The following is a 13,681-nucleotide window of genomic DNA, read 5'->3' as shown; positions in this document are numbered from 1 at the left end:
TTTTGACAAGTCCTTTAACCTTTCTAAGCCTGTTTCTTCCTCAGTAAAAGGAGGATAATGGTATCTGTCGTGCCTCTCTCACAAGGTTGTCATGAGGATCAAATGAGATAATTTATGTGAAAGTACTTTGTAAACTGCAAATCATTATACATATGTACAAAATTATTATAATCATTATAATGTCACTGTGAACTATGAGGTCTAATTAAAACCATGTTAGAAATGGTGAGATAGTTTTGAAAAAAAAAAACTGTTTCTGTAAAACTGTGTTCTCACCCCAATACCTTTACACTCTATACATAATTTTCCATTAGCATAAACAGTGTGTGATACTGCAGAAAAATGGAACAAAATTCCAGGGTGAAATCAGATCCTCTATGAAGCAGGACTAGGATATATCTTCCTTTTATTTCTAAGTTTTTATGTAACACAGCCTTTGCTTCTTGCTATTATTTGAGAAAGAGCAAGGTTCTCTTAGACTGGTTATTATTCCCTCACCCTCAAGCAACGTAACAGTCTGCTGTTTACCACACGTGATTACAAGTCTTGCTTTGATTTCCAGTGACTCTTGACAAAAAATTCTGCTTCCCCAAATAGAACTATCAACCTTCACTAAACATTTGATAGTTACTTTTTGGAATTTTGCAGTAAAATATGCATTTGTCATATAGTACAAGGTCATATCTCAGGCTGAGGGAGAAAAAGTATTTGTGGGATTGGAAGTAGGAGGTAGGAGATGGGGATTATTTCTGGACTTTAATGTGACTGCACTGCAGGTTCATGGTTGACATTGTCGATAAAGACTGATCAGACTATAACTAGAGTTCATAAACTAGTATCATAATCTGGGAGGCACAAATGACACTTTAAAAATGCTTTATTGACTCTTTCTTTTTAATTTCCTTGACATCTTCCAGTGCCTCTCTTTATTCTCTCTCAAATACAGTCTTCTCTCACAACAAAATAAAGCTAAACAAAACAAATAAATATATTGGCCATGCCTGATAACACATGACTCATTTCTTAACTGCAGTCCACTACATCTCTGCTATGGGGAGGAAGGATCATTTTACTGATGTCTTGCTTAGTCACTGTACCGATCAGAACTGTATTGGTGTTTAATGTTGGTTTTTTTTCTTTTTGTTATTGTGATCATTGTATAAATTGTTCTCCTGGTGCCGCTCACTTCAGTATTCATCAGTTCAAACAAATCTTCTAAAGTGGCTATAAATTCTTCATATCCATTATTTCTTTTTTTTCCTTTTCCTCCACTTTATTTCATACTCCTACCACACCACCACAATAATGACTTCTTCTTTATTTAAACTAAAAACCATTAGGGGTTCTGGAAAGGTGTGTGTGTGTATGTACTGGGGGGAGAGGGGAAGGGGATGGTGTCACAGCCTGAGGTGTTGGGGGGAAAGGAGGAGAGACAAGTCAGTGGATGGTCTTGACAGGGCTCTTGAAGTTGCTGGCTTCCTGAAGCTGCAGTTGATAGGCCATAGGGTAGATCTCGAAGCCATACAGCCTGGGCACAGATTGGTTGGCAGGCCGTTTGGGCCTGTACTCAGGATGCACCATGAAGAGCGTGTGGGGAAAGCCAGTGCCAAAGTAAGCACCATCTTTGTGGTGGTGCCTGGATGACTTGGGGGTATAAACATCCATGCACTTGGGGCAGCCCAGCTTCACCATGGCCTCACCTGGTATGTCTGACAGTCCAATGGGCAACATGGGCTGGTTTCCACAATATACATGGGGATGATGGCTGAAGTCTCCCTGCTGGTATTTTTCCAACATCTGGGTGATGCTATAGTTTGTGAGGACGTAGCGGGCATGAATCAGTCCATACAGCACCTTGGCCGCCTGCTCGGTCAGGTCCCTCTGGTTGGGGATGTCCTCCAGCTCCTTATCAGGTTCCAAGTCGAGGATCATGTCTAGTGCCTGCTTATAGTGGGGCACCTGTTCATTGAGCCCTGTGAGGTTGAACTTGTCTTGGTATAGTCTTCATCCACCTCACAGAAGAATTCATTGCCACAGAACCATGAGATCCATGATACTTCCTCCAAGCTACTCATCTTTATGTCAGCTACCGGGCCAGGGCTGGGGAGGGAGAGGGAGAAGTTGTTTCCAGGGGCAGCGGCGGCAGCAGCAAAGCCGCGCAAGCCCACGGCAAGCGAAGTGGTGGTGGGGATATACATTATTTCTTGCAGCACAACAATATTCCTTTGATTCATATGTCACAATTTATCTAGCTACTCCCCAACTGATGGGCACTTTCAGAGCTAGAATCATGGTCATTTAAACTATCTATGGTTCAAATTAGTATATATTTTTTGCCTTTATAATCATTATTTCATGATTTTAGTTATAATTTTATCTGTTTACTTGTTTATTTGATTAGAGTGTTTATTAAGCCTCTCTCCCCAACAAGGGGGAACAAGCTTAATAAAGTCTCAACAAATATATGATGCTGAAAAGTGTCAGGATGGAATCATACAATTCTAACACTATGACTTGGAAAACAACTCAAAGCTCCCTGATTGCGCACCCCTCCAACCCCATTAGGGGCTTAATGGTATCATTTTCAAATGTGAAAGATGTAATGACTCTCCTTAGCATAGTATTCATATTCCAGTTTTATTGGTGAAAAACTGAGGTCCAGAGAGGGAGATTTAAAAAATTATGTCTACTATACTGTCTGAATTAATCTCAGGCTCCATCATAATTTAGCTTGCTTTATGTAATGGTTTTCAGAACTAAATGTATAAAATGTATAAAACTATCCAGTGATGAATTTATAAGGAGAAGCAGGATATACATCCAAGGAAGTTCCCCTTTCAGATGTACTGCAGCTTACCTTCCAGTTGCTTTGCCAAATTCATTGACTCATTAGGGCACAGAATTGTTGTGAGCCAGTGGAGTTGTAATGACCAATCTACTTAAATGAGAAGGAAGAAACAGATGCTGTTTTAATGGGACACTTAAAGTTCAGGCCTCTTTCTCACTGCGCTGCAATTTAGTGATCTCACTTTCCTCTGATGTGTTGTAAGGAACTCTAATATAAAGGTGGGGTGAGGGACCTTGTAAAATGTTGAGTGTGGCTATATAGGGAAAGAGTTTTTTAAAAATTCAGAGTCATACATATTCTTATTTGTTCTGATCTTTTTCTTAGAAAGCCCTTGTTTCAAGTTAAAAACAAATTATGGCTAACATTGCTATTTACTTTGAGCTATAAAACTATTGATGATTTTATCTTGGACTTTACAGTTGTCAAGTATATTAATAGGGAAGGTGGAAGGGGGTCACTAAAATATGTGTTAAGAATTATATTTTCACTTTCCAGGTATGAATCTTATCAGTTTTCTTCCTAGGTCCTTGTTTTCAGTCATTTCAGAATTTCTAAAATTATATCTTAACTGAATATTTTCATGCTTAGTTTTACCCTTGAGAGTTTTCCCTGCCTTAATCTGAAGAAAATCCATTTAGCTGTGTGTGAGTCATTCAGGCATCTGGAAAAGGCATTTTAAAATTACTTGTTCAGATGATTTAAATATTTGGTAAGCTAAGAAATGGATAGCTATTTTCCTTACAAAGACTATGGAATGATTTAAAAATCTGAATTTTGCCTCATGTTGTATTGAAAACTTAAATTATTTTTGCTTGATGTATAGCACTTTTATAACTTTGTAAAAAGTTCTTTCAATTTGACAAATATTTACTAAATGCCTGCCATTAACAGATTATTGTGCTAGCCCAATGGAAGAAGTGCAAAGATTAAGACATAGATTCTGTCCTCAGGGCAGCTAGGTGGCTCATTGGATAGAGTGTCAGGTCTGAAGTCAGAAAGACTCATCTTCCAGAGTTCAAATATGGACTCAGACACTTACTAACTGAGTGACCCTGGGCAAGTCACTTAACCCTGTTTACTTCAGTTTCCTTATCCATAAAATGAGCTAGAGAAGGAAATGGCAAACCATTCTAGTATCTTTGCCAAGAAAAACCCAAAAGAGGGTCTGATGAAGAGTCAGACATGACTAAAATGAATGAACAACAAAAGTTTCTATCCTCATATGCCTACCAGTTTAGCAGGAGGTTTTGAAATAATATGCAAATAATTATAATAAAACACAGAACCTTATTAGAACTTAAAGGAATAGAGTAACTATGAAAAGATCCCAAATTGAAAAGAGAATTTCTGGGGATGTCAGGGCAGGCTTCATTGAGGGGAGGGTATTTGATTAGAATCTTGAAAGATGTATAAAATTCTCAGTAAGTAAGTTAAGAGTTTGAGAAGGTGGAAAGCACCTATATGCATACAACAATGTGAGCACAGTAGCAGGAAAGTGGCCAGAAAGGAGTGTAAGTGGAGGCAAAAAATAGACCAGTGTGGGTGCAATGTAATGTTGAACGGTAGGGCAGTGCCATATTGTGGAAGTCTTTGAATGCCAAGGTGAGTTTAGACTTTTTTTCAACATTTATTGGAGGACACATAAGGCTTTTTGGCAGAGGAATGACATATTAAGATGTTTACATAATAATTTGTCTAGCAGTAATGTTAGAACCAAAATAGCTTAGTCAGGAGTGTTTGAAGATCTAAAGGTTCCATGTTCAATCCTAGGTTTAGCAGTGACTTTATGGGTGATGTTTTAGGGGACAAAAGTCAGGTATTTAAAGATTCCCTGCTTTTCCACAGAGAAGACCCACTTATGGTCCTACTCATGGAAGTTAGATGGCTTAGTGGATAGAGTGCTGAGCCTAGAGTCAGGAAGACCAGAATTCATATCTGGCCTGAGACACTTACTACTGTAAAAAAATTGATTATTAATAACTATAACTAACCTGGGAAAATTATAATATAATTGGATTTATGAAAAATTATGATTATATAAAAATGATAAATTTAGAAAAATTATAATTGGGCCATAAGTCCTGCCGCAGTCGCCATTAAAATGTGAAATATTTTTGAATTGACTGGGCCTGATTTGGGGGGCTAATCTGACTGGAGGACTGAACTGGGCACTTTTGACTAATTGGCTATCTGACTTCGTTAATTTAATGTGGGCCGTTTATAAAGTTCCACCACACTGCTCCCAAACTGATAGACTAAAGATTAAGAAGTCTCTTAACCAAATAATCAAAGCAGAGTTTATTTATGTGATACTATTTAAAAATAAGAATACAGGGAAATAAAATGTACAACCTGACTGCTTTCCTGCGGTCTCTTTCCACTGTGTCTCTTTCCCACCTGCTGCAATTCGAACTTCTTGAATACAATAAGGGCCTTAGCCGCCTCCGGCCTCAGGGCCCGTTACACTTTCCCTGGTTTGTAGTAAGGCCTGTAACCTTGTCAGCCCCGTCTCTCCTTTTCTGAACTGAACTCTCCTCCGTCCTTGTCTGCGCTCCCCTCTAGTCAGCCTATCTAGTCTGTCCTCTTCTAGTCAGCCCCGCCTTCTTTATAGTCTGTCTCCCCTAGTCTCCTTCCTTTCCTCCTATCTAACTCCCAGATATATATATATATATATATATATATATATATATATATATATATATATATATATATATATATATATATATATATATATATAAACACACACACACACACACCCTTTTCTTCTCTCCACTCAAATCTCGGGGCTTCCTTCGCCCCCACAGACCAAGCTAATCCGCCAGCCAGAGCTACAGCTGGTGGGGGGGTGGGGTGTGCTCTTGAGGCTCATGCCTCAGCACAGGCTATCCTTCAGATAGCTCCGCTCAGGTTGGAGGGAGCTAGGGGCTTTTTTTTTCCCCCAGCTGTCTGACCTGGCGTCTTGTATAGCCCACGGGGCTTTTTCCGCTCAGCTGAAGCTGAGGAGGAGGGGGAGAGACCCTGAAGGCCTAAGGCTTTCTAGTCTCAGCCTAAAGGTAGAGTCCCCAAATCAAAATAAATTTCCACACTACCTTGTGACCTTGGGCAAGTCACTTAACCTCTATTTGCCTTAATCCATTGGAAAAGGAAATGGCGAACCACTCCAGTATCTTTTCCAAGAAAGCCTGATGGACGTTATGGTCCACAGGATCATAAAGAGTTGGACATTACTGAACAATTGAACAACAGTGGTCCCATGCCACACAAACCTGCTTTATTTATAGATTTTTCCCTCCTTCCACACCTTAGAAATCTTGGGCAGCTAGGTGGCATCGTGGATAAAGCACTAGACCTAGAGTCAAGAATACCCAAGTTCAAATCTGGCCTCTGGCACCTACTAGCTATGTGATCCTGGACAACTTACTTAACTCTGTTTGCCTCCGTTTCCTCATCTGTGAAATAAGCTGGATAAGGAAATGGAAAACCACTCTAGGATCTTTGCCAAGAACACCCCAGATGAGGTCACAAAGAGTCAAACATGACTCAAAAACAAATAAACAATAGTAACAGTAAGGTTTGAGGGAAAGGAACCCGTTTTGAGGCTATTGTAGTAAGAAGAAGCAAAAGGGATCTATGCTCAGGTGACAAGGGTGAAATCCTTCTCTGCCCGTTATCTCAGCTTAACCTTGCAATGGCTGTGAGACAGACAGTACACTTCTTATTCTTCTGTCATAGAGGAGGAACCCACACAGCAGAGAAGGTAAATAACTTGTCTAAAATCACATGAAGAATCAGTGAGAAAACTGGATCTGAAATCCATGCCCTAGCCCAGTAAGATTCTTTTTCCTCTATTATTATGTACATCTTCACCTTTTATAGACTCTTTCCTAATTCTTTTTTTAGTTACATAGGAGTACCAAAATGTCTTCTATAGGTATATCCCTCTCTGTAAAAGCCCATATAGAATTCTGTCATCCAATCTGAACATTACTGTTAAATTACCTTGATTATTCACATTAAAGGGCTCTTTCATTTTTTTTCCCTCTCGTTCCTTCCAGTTTCATCTTTAAATAGTTGTGGTTTAATTGGGTCTTTCCCCAAGGTTTTTGCAAATTCATTTTTCTCTCTGCTGCTTTGGTGTTTTATGAAGTGATAACAGTTTATAATCTTCCCCTATCCATGGAAAGATTTTGCAAATAAATTTATATTCTAAGCTGGCATTGCACTTGACTGCCATGTTTCTCCACTTGGCAATGAAGTCAAGAGTTTATTTGCTGAGGCAGTTTCTGGGTTCTTTTGGTCTCCTAATTATGGTGATTGCTTTTTCCTCAGTTATACTTCTATAGGAAATGGTAATGGTTTATCTTGTTATCTTTTTCATTATTTGGTTACTATTTCTTAGCATTAAATTTATGTACCCAGCCCTGCCACAGTATAGTTCGTTTAGAAGTTTATTGCTTGTCAAATTCTCACTGTCTCCTTTAAGTTTTATTGCCAATTAACAGTATTTTTACTTCTGCTCAGTCTCCCCACTTGTCAGCTACATATTAGTTTTGTCTGCAATCCATCATGTGTCAGAACCCAGTCAGTGGGTAACTTCTAGACCCCATCCTCAGAGTTTAATCTGACTCAAATCCATAATCATATCATACAGGTATATGTTGACTTAATTTGGAATATCTTATCTGTTTCTTTGCAGAATTTTTTTTCTTCTTTATCCTTTTCAATAGTGGTTGGCTCATGAAGTGTAATTATTTTCTGGAAGTCTGTTTGCTTATATTCATTACAATAACTATAAGGCAAGCTGGCCAGCTGATCCTTAAAAGGGTATTTCTTGTGGCTTTTGGGTATATGACAAAACTAACTCTGCCAACCCCTTTATGATAATGAGTTTGGACAAAATTGAATTAGGAAGAAGAAAGCAGGCCAGATTGGGAATATGGGGAATTACTTACTCAGTGCTTTAAGTGATCCTAAAGCTACTCCCTGAAACAAAAACTCATTTTTTAAAACACTAGTATTCTCTTAGTGTTGCCATAGGGCTGTGAATCATGGAATACCACAATCTCCAAAGAATCAAAATTGTTGGGTACCTAAAAGTCAGTTGGGTTTTATCTGATAATTAATTATAAATAGGGTGCATCATATTACCATTGATGACTTTCGCAATAAGTGGCGCAAACTTTATATATTTAATTTTGTCTGTCTCGGTGTTTTCCTTGTTTTGGGGTGGGCCTTGGAGCTTCCAGTGTGCAGACTTCTCCCTCTGTCTCACTTATAAGTCTTAGAGAGCTGCCTGGGGCAACAGAGAACTTAAGTATTTTGTCCATGGTCACGCAGCTGTTATGTATGATGTAGGACTTCAGCCCAGGTCTTCTTGAATCCAAGGTTAGCCACCCATCCTCTGGCCATGCTTTCTTTCTTTCATTTGTTTTTTTTTATCATAAAAGTATTTTATTATTTTCCAGTTACAAGGAAAGATAGTTTTCAACATTTGTTTTCATACGATTTTTCGTTTTTAAATTTTTCTCCCTCCTTCTCTTCCCTCCCCACTCCCCAAGACAGAAAGCAATTTGATATAGGTTATATATGTACAATTACATTAAACATATTTCTGCATTAGTCATATTGTGAAAGAAGAATCAGAACACAAGGGAAAAACCTCAAAAAAGAAAAACCACTAAAAAGTAGAAACAGTTTGGTTCAATCTGCATTCAGAATTCACAGTTCTTTTTTTCTGGATGTGGAGAACATTTTCTATCATGAGTTCTTTGAAATTGTTTTGGATCATTGGACTGCTGAGAAGAGGCAAGTCTATCACAGTTGATCATCACACAGTTTTGCTGTTACTGTGTACAATGTTCTCCTGATTCTGCATACTTCACTCAGCACCAGTACACTTAAGTCTTTCCAGGTTTTTCCGAAATCTGCCTGCTCATCATTTCTTAGAGTACAATAGTATTCCATTACATTCATATACCACAACTTGTTTAGCCATTCCCCAATTGATGGGCATTTCCTCAATTTCCAATTCTTTGACACCCCAAAGAAAGCTGCTATAAATATTTTTGTACGTATGGGTCCTTTTCCCTTTTCTTATGATCTCTTTGGAATACAGTAGTAGTGGTATTACTGGGTCAAAGGGTATGTACAGTCCAATAGCCCTTTGGTGTAGGGGCCAAAATTTAATATATGGAGTGTTAATTGGGTGACTTGCTGAAATATTGGGGTCCCAGAAATAATGAGGGACCTCTAGGTTCAAAGTTCCCTTCCCTCTGAACTGCCCTTTTAGATATTTCTCCCAGGCCAATAAGAAAGGAGCCTTACAACTTCTTTTCCACAAAAGGATCAGATTTTATTACTTGGGAATTAATTAAACAACAAAGGTGAAATGAATAAAAAAAATCAAAGATAAGGAAATGGGGAAAAAGAAATACAGATAAATCCTCCTAACTCTAACCTAAGTCTTTACAATCCCCAGATTGTTTCCAATTAAGCTAATTCAAAGGAATGCAGGGTTTTTGTGTTCACTCACCACACCTGGAAAGTCTGTTAGATTTCTCACATCACCAAGAAACCCAGAAGAGAGGGGCGGGGCCAGTGCGCATTCTCAAAGCCACCTCCCCTCAATCTCCCTCCCCCCAAAGGGGAAGTCCTTCAAAAATTGACTATTGGAGAGTTCTCTTTCTGACCTCAGTAGCATACTAACTTCAGGGTGGGCCAGGTGTGTCCCCTCCCAAATGAGTCAGTTAAATTCCAATAATTTTTACCACATTGGGCATGGTTCCAAATTGCTATGCTTTCTCAGTATAGAAACTGCCATTCAGGAAATGTATGATTGGAAATGGAGGTGTACTCATTATGTAGCCAGAGCAGGGTAGAAATGGATAATTAATAATAATAAAATAAAAATAATAATAGCTAGCATTTACATAGTGCCTTAAGGCTTACAGAGTGCTTTACTTGTATTACTTCATTTAATCATCCTCACTACAACTTGGTAAGGTAGTTGCTATGATTATCTCTATTTTACAGATAAGGAAACTGAGGCTGAGAGAGGTTAAGTGACTTGCCTAAAGTTACATAGCTACCAAGTGTCTGTTATGGGGGAAATTGGTAGGGGTTCTTAGGAATTCCTCTTTAAAGAATTACACCCTCTTGCACACAAATCCAATTAGAATAAAATAATAGTTTATTTAGGTGCTAGGGAAAGGAAACCAAGAGAGAAGTCCTTGGACTTCTCATGGGGAGAAGGCGTGGCACAGAGGCCTAGCTCTCTGAAATACCTATCTCCTTGAACAGGAGACAGGCAGATACTTTTATAGAGGACTGATGGTGGTCTAATGGGGTGATCATCTGACTGGAAAGTTCCCTTATTGGGGGAGGACCATCCCTCACTGGTGGTGGCTGGGGGAAAATCTCTCAAGCCATCTCTCTCCTCCTCAAGCCACAAAGGCAGCAGCCACACCTATTCTTATTCCTCCCCAGGGGTGGGGGAGAATGGAAGGTCCTGGAGCTAACTCAGGCCAGATCTGGTGCCACTTATCTCTTTGGGTGTGTCTGTCCTTTGGTTTAGTTTCTCAAGGAGAAGGTTCTTTGATTTACCCCAGAAAACTTCTGAGGTACCCAGCGCCCATAACAGTGTCTAAGACAGGATTTGAACTACTGTCTTTCTGATTCCAAGTTTAGCCCTCTATCTCATTAAAGCCACCCAGATCCCTGGACCCAGGGGTATGCTAGTAAATGTTTAACAAGTAGCTCTCCAAAGGAAAATGACAGACTTTTAAATTTAGTTTTCAATATTAACATTTTTTCCATCACTTCCTTAAATCAGACAATCAAGAAAACAACAAATGAAACATTTGCCAGTTTCTGAGTTTTCAGTGCTCACAATGAAAATTTAACAATTGGCTTTCATGTACCAGTGAGAGCTGACTTCAGGACATCACCACCTGAACTAAATGATACATTAATACCCATAGACTCTCAAACAAGAGGCCACTAGTACAATGGCTTGGATGAATCTTCTGTGTTGGAGAAGCAATCCTTTTTCAGATCTGGGTTGGACCAGATGTCATCTGAGGCTTCTGAGTTCATCAGACTCTAAACAAACTCAGTGATTCTGCATCCTATTTAGGCAGTGCACGTATCTTGCTTGGATAGGCCCTATAGATGGACAATAAGAATTAGATAAGAGGAAGAATATATGCTGAATTACGTTTGGGAAATTGTAACCCTTTCAGTGATCCTGAGCTGCTTGCTTACTTGTAACCTTCCCCCAAATCCCTTCTTTTTAACACCAGTATTCTCCAAGTGATGTTTATGGCCATGAATATCAAAATCTTAGGAGTCAGTCAGTCACTCAATAAGCATTTATTAAGTGCTTACTTTGTGCCAAGCAGCAGCTTCTATGTGCCAGGCGCTGTGCTAAGCACTTTGTAAACGTAAATAGAAAGACATCTGGTGGGTGTGAGCAGACTGCAGCATTTTACCAGTGACAACTTGCATATAATAAATAGCATAAAAGACATTCTCAAGGACATATATGAATGGAGAAGGAGGTGGGTCAGGTCATATAAGATCAAAGGATGATAGGTAGGCCTGAGCGTGGCACTGATAGTCATAGAACATTATAAGACCTGGAGGAAAGCCTATACTGTGCTGGGTAGATCTTCTGAGGAGGATTTATGGAAGAATGTGTGAAAGAATTTCACAGCATCAGAAAACACAAGTAGATGGTGATCTGCACCTGTGTAGGCAAGTATACTTCATAGATCACAGAAGTACAGAATTTCAGAGTGGCATGGACTTGAATTATTTCACCATTCAGATTGCCATCCTTTCTGTACTCTCAATCTTATCATTGTCTTTACTAAATTGTGATATCTAGATATGAACACAGTTTTCCAAATGTGTACTTCTCAGGGCTGGGAACAGTGAGACTATCACCTTTTTACCAGGCATGGAAGCAAGGCGTTTCTTAGTGCAACCCCAGATTGCATCAGCTTTTTGGGCAGCTGTATTCCACTTGAATTATCCAAAGTTTGCAGTCCACTAAAACCCCTGGGGTCATCTTTCAACAAGTAATCATCCCTCTCCTATCCTTTTCTTGTGAAGTCAATTTGTTGAGCCTCTGTGTAAAACTTAATATTTGTTCCTACGAACTTTCACTTTATTAGATCGATTCAGTATTCTAACCTGTCAAAAATCTTTTTGGATTCCGATTCTGTCATTTAGTCTGTTAGCTGTCCCTCTCAGCTTTATGTCATCTGAAAATTTGATAAGTATGACATCTATGCCTTTATCCAAATTATTGAGATAAATGGCACAGGACCTAACATAATTCTTGGGGCTGTGCATAGCTCTTCAAATCTCCAATAGGGACCTAATTTTCTGTGAACACTGAAGCATTAATGACTACTTGTTGTGTCTGGCAATTCATTCAATTCAGAATCCATTGTTTAGCCTAGTCATATATTCCTACCACAGCCCACAATACTCCCAAGTGCTACTGGAACTAGATTAAAACCTATTTTGAGAAATAGTTAACAAAATAAATAAAAATACAGTAACAGATAATGTTAGCATGTAGTTTTCTAAGGCAATATACTACCTAGAAGGATCATTACATAGGGTTTAGTGGTCCCTGTTTCTGTTTGAATTTGATACCACTGGTCTAACCTACATGTCTCTAGCTTTTTCACAAAGATATAACATGATATACTTTATCAAATATTTTGTTAAAAACTAGGTAAACATTATCTATAGCATTCCCCTGGTGTGCTAATTTAGTTATCTTGTTGAAGAAAAGAAAGCAAGGTTAGTCTAGCGTGATTGGTCTTTGATGAAATCACCATTTCCTTATTTAGATGGTCACTAACCATTTCTTAAATAATGGATTCAAAAATTTTGCTGGGAATTGAAGTGACACTCACTGAAGTATAGTTTACAAATTCTATTCTTACCTTTGTACCTTAAGTTTTATAGTCTTCCTATTCTCCATGATCTTTCAAATATCATTGACAATGGCTCATTTGGCCCAGATGGCTTGAATTCATCAATGGCAGAATGTGCTCTTCCTCTTGGTATTCATGATTGGTTATCAGATCTCTATTAGTCATTTTGTTCTGCCTTTTCCAGTCTAAGAGTCATTCTCTTTGGAGGAAAAAATAAACTAAAGAAGAATTCAGCAGCCCTGCCATAACTCTCTTGTTAATTATCACCATGCCATCTATCTGAAGCAACAATCCTATTTTGATTATTTTACTTTCCTCAGTATAGGTAAAACCCTCTCTTTTTGTTAGTTTTCCTCTTCAGTCTCAATTCATCCTTAACTTTCGTACTCTTTTTACGATTCTTATATTATTGTATCATGCATCTGTATCTGTCATCTCTACATATCTTTTTTTTGGTTGTTTTTATTTGTTTGTTTTTGCAAGGCAATGAGGGTTAAGTGACTTGCCCAGGGTCACACAGCTAGTAAGTGTCAACTCAGGTCCTCCTGAATCCAAGGCCAGTGCTTTATCCATTGCGCCACCTAGCTGCCCTCTACATATCTTTATATAACTAGGTTGTTTAATGAATTCTTTGCTCATCCACATCAGTCTTTTCAGGAAACTCCTTTTTTTGCCTTTTAATCATCAATCACAAACTTTTATTAAGTGAGTACTATGTGTCAGACTCTGTACCAGGCACTAAGGACCCAAAGACAGAAATGAAAGAGTCTCTGCCCTCAAGGAGTTAATTGGAATTGACTTTGTGTCATTTAAATTGTGGATCTGCTGTTGATAGTAAATTGATGCTTTGCGTGTATTTAGACAGGGAAACAGTAATCCC

At 38.7% G+C, this 13,681-nt stretch overlaps 1 protein-coding gene and 1 pseudogene across 1 annotated transcript in view; one reads left to right on the top strand and one right to left on the bottom strand.

Annotated features, from left to right (window-relative positions):
- Positions 1–13,681, top strand: part of NUBPL (nucleotide binding protein like) — a 340,415-nt gene that overhangs the window by 193,801 nt on the left and 132,933 nt on the right. The window lies entirely within an intron of this gene.
- LOC122738164 lies at positions 1,438–2,081 on the bottom strand (annotated as a pseudogene).

Source organism: Dromiciops gliroides, chromosome 2, assembly GCF_019393635.1.
Source record: "Dromiciops gliroides isolate mDroGli1 chromosome 2, mDroGli1.pri, whole genome shotgun sequence".
Taxonomy (NCBI): domain Eukaryota; kingdom Metazoa; phylum Chordata; class Mammalia; order Microbiotheria; family Microbiotheriidae; genus Dromiciops; species Dromiciops gliroides.
Note: the sequence above shows the minus strand (reverse complement) of the source record. Positions and strands in the feature narration are given on the sequence as shown.